The following is a 3,899-nucleotide window of genomic DNA, read 5'->3' on the forward strand; positions in this document are numbered from 1 at the left end:
TCCGAGCGAGGTCAACAGTGTGAACCCACTTTCTCTTACACGACGCAAGCTCATGTTCGACGACGGAGGACCGCAAGGCCTTGAGTCAACAAACAAGAATGTCACCGGACGTGTTTTACCTCGAGAGACCCCACCAAAGAGTCCATCGCTCGCCTACTCGTGTGGATCATCCAAGCCCGTGACTTGGTTTAGGATGCCACAGAAGCCTGATATCTAATCATGTGCGAATGTGTAGCATTTTTGTCATTATCACAAATCTGTGCTGTGATTTGTGTTTCCTTGGTCGGCTGGTTAGAAATATTTTAGTAGAATTTCATAGTAAGCATGGGATTGGTGTTAGGGTCGTTTATCACAGATCTTGATTAGCAAGATCAGCCGATTGTTGAACTAATGCAGAAGTTATGTACTAATTTTATATAGTTTTTATGCACATGTCTCATTTCTTTGTCTAAACTTGCTGAATGAAGCATGTCACTTGTTGATGCAAATCGAACAATGTTAATTCTACTCCATGCTCCTGCTCAGCGACTATCCAGTTATTATAAGAATGTTTGCAGAACAAGATCAAAAGCTAAACGAGCTAGTGCAGCAAGAACTGCTATATCTGGGCTATTTCTGGTTTCTAAAGCATGTGGAAACGATGTACCAAGGTATTTATTGATTTTTCAGATATATAGAACTTTGATATTGTCTAAGTAATTAAGAAGATAGCACACAACATTTCACTTCATATATGATATGAAAGTGTCTGAAATGCCAAAAAAGGTCAGCTGCAAAAAAGCTACAACAAAAACCAACAGGTGAAGTTACATTACAGAAATGTCTTTGTAGTAGATAATATATATAAACTAGCTTAGTTAAGTCCAAAAGAGCATAGTTTTTTATTTCCCAAATTAACCGGCTAATGTAAGTTCCACCCACCTCATGTTCCAGCGTCTAAGTAAGACCTTCTTTCTCAATGATGCGCCTGACATAACCCGACTTTGAGGCGTCAGGGAGGCCAGTGAAGATCTCCAGCCTCGAGTTCTCCTTACCGATGATGTCGCAGAGATCGTAACACTGAGACTCTGTCAGCTCCAGGATGTTTCCCAAATGACGGAAGATCTCTTTCCTAGCTTGGCCCAAGTCGATCTCATAGCCAATACGGGCGACCAATTTATCCAAACGTGCATTCGTTTCAGCATGCAGGTTGCCAAGGAGGTTGAGCAAAGCATAATCATCATCAGAGCTCTTGCGTTTACGCTTCATTTTTTTTGGAGCAGGAGCAGGAGGAGCAGGAGTGTTTGAAGCGACATTCTGCCCACTCTGGGCGCTGCTGTCGTCCACAACTTCATTTGTGTAGGTGGCTTGGATAGTAATCGCCACTTTCCCCGATAGATGTAATTGGCTCATCCATGGAATTGTTTGCCACTGCCTCGCCAATACCTTCAGAAGTCCCGCCAGTGGCCCTATCGTTCCCAAATATCATCTTCCAATCATCCCATAGAGGCCAAGCGTTGTGCCGCATGGTGCGGGCATTGGGATCTTGCTGCGACGAAAAAAATAAGTGTGCGTGCGCACGGGTAAAGACATGGTAGACCAACAAATTTTAAACGATGAATGAGTTAAGAATTTACGACTGACACATACCCTCACGATTTGATCCCATTGGTCATCCGAGCAATCAATTTTGAAATCATTGTGTACGTTGAAACCAACACCACTACGGTCGAGTATTTTTTACGGCGAGTAGTAGGTCTTTTTCCAGTTAGTAATCTTGGATTGAATGTGTGGCGTTGCCTTCAAATCAGTAGTTGGGAACTCATTTTTCAACCATTCCTCTATCTTCTGTGCATATCCACCTCGGAAGCCATTGTCTAACTTCCATCCTCTGGCAACCAGTTCCTTCAAAGCGGAGATTAGCATTATCTCTTCACGGTCAGACCAAGATCTACGAGGGCGGTCGCACGGGCGGAAGCTTGAGCGGCGATACTAAGTGCGGGGCCTAGAACAGAGAATCAACATAGAGGAAAATAAAATTTATTCATGTTGTTGACTACTGAATGTTCATAAATTAGGTGAAAACAGAGTGCTCTAAAACACCAAACCTTGGGTGCCTTGGCTGCCACCGGCACTAGGTGCATATGTCCGTGCATCCCTTTGAACAATTAAAAAACAGAGACAAGTGTTACATACAATAGCCGATGTATACGAAGACAAGAAAGAATAAAGAAGAGAGCTCCAGATATGACATGAAGATAGAATAAAATCAATAATTTAAATACAAAAGAAAAATCCCTTTGCAATTCTTGAATACCTTCTATTAAGGATTGCAGCAGAAGCAGAAAACTCCTACATAAATCACCTTCACATTTTATATCTACTTTCACAACAAATAAAACAACAATAGCAAGATACAAATATCACTTGGTTCACCATTAATTTTACTATACCTCTCACCACGAAACGCAAGCAGAGCGCAAGTTCGGATTTAGTTAAACTACCTAATTTGAAGTTGAGGGACAACGAGAACGAAATCAGAATAGGTCACGCGATGCCGATTTGATGAAGACAACGCTGAAGAGTGGAAAAAGTGTGGGAGTGAGGAAATGAAAAGAGGTGCGTAAGTATAAAAGCCTCCCAAAATCAAAATTAACAAGGAAACCCTAGAGGGTAGAAGAGTCATGTCTGGTGAAATATCTTCATTAAACATATGTACCAAACAAATTTTTAAGATTGGCCTAAAAACTCAACATTGAAATCAAACATCAGTTTTATATACCAAACCTAACCTGAGCCCATCTAGAAGCCCGAACATGTCCTATACCAAACAAACGAACCAAATGAATCCTAAGGAATGAGTAATTAGTGTTTATAGCAGAATGGGTAATAAGATAGGTAAAGTGATTACATATTTTAGGAATGAGTCTTAATTTCAATTCTTATCCAATTTTTTTAACAGTAATTTTTTTATAACAATATTCAAAATTATTTAAACTATTAATATTAAGAATACTTTAATTAAACAATTTGAATGGTAAATCTGGAAACAACAAAACATAAACTAACACAATTGAAAAAAATTGCTTCAATTAAGCGGTATATTCAAAAAATTTCAAAACCGAGTCAACAATTCTTAGCGGCAGAATTAAAAAGTTAAGACACTGTCCCTCTCCCCCGTCGACAACAACGCCATCGGAAGTAGAGGACCTAGAGCCTTGAGACCATCATTTCTCTCCGTCATCAGTGGCCCTACTTTCACCTCAATTCGTCATATCGGCCGTCTATCCCTACCACCTGCAAACCCACCGGAAGCAAAGGTCTTCGTGGTGAGTGGGATGTCGTCGACGGGGAAAGAGGTCGGGATTCGAGAGTGCCGTGGATTAATCCACCTACCATCTACATTTTCTGAGTTGGACATGACAGATCTGCAAGGGAAGAGAGTGGATGGAGAAGAAATGAGGCGTAATCGATCTAGGGTTTCAAGAGAGAGAGACCGAGAGTTCATTGGAGGCGTATTCTTAGTGTTTGTAGAGAGAGAAATAGTTGGAGGCGTAGTGAGAGAGAGACGTAATTTTTGCAAATGAATTGAGGGTCGGTGGGATAGGTGGATAATTAATCAATGTCATTAAATTAGCGTTAATTAGTTAATTAAATGTAATAAGGAAACTTAATTAATTCTAATTTTTACTCAAAATGGAAATTGTGTAAGTAACTTCGGATGCCCAAAAATGAATATAGTGCAAGTAGCATGGAACGGGGGAGTATTATTTTTATAAGTACGTATATAAGTACTAGTACTATATGGTACACATGCACATATATTTAAATAATTATGGCATATATACACTAATTTAATTATATAGTATGTACGCATTCATATTTAAAATTCTCGTGAATCAAAACTATCTATATATTCG

The 3,899-nt window shown here is 39.7% G+C and overlaps 1 long non-coding RNA gene across 1 annotated transcript; it reads right to left on the reverse strand.

Annotated features, from left to right (window-relative positions):
- Positions 1–1,351: 1,351 nt before the first annotated feature.
- LOC121751018 lies at positions 1,352–3,553 on the reverse strand. Its single transcript, XR_006039990.1, has 3 exons — positions 2,088–3,553; positions 1,630–1,984; positions 1,352–1,528 (listed from the first exon to the last, which is right to left on the reverse strand). It is a non-coding gene; the product is annotated as an uncharacterized LOC121751018 (long non-coding RNA).
- Positions 3,554–3,899: the final 346 nt, after the last annotated feature.

This window comes from Salvia splendens, chromosome 10 (genome assembly GCF_004379255.2).
Source record: "Salvia splendens isolate huo1 chromosome 10, SspV2, whole genome shotgun sequence".
NCBI lineage: Eukaryota > Viridiplantae > Streptophyta > Magnoliopsida > Lamiales > Lamiaceae > Salvia > Salvia splendens.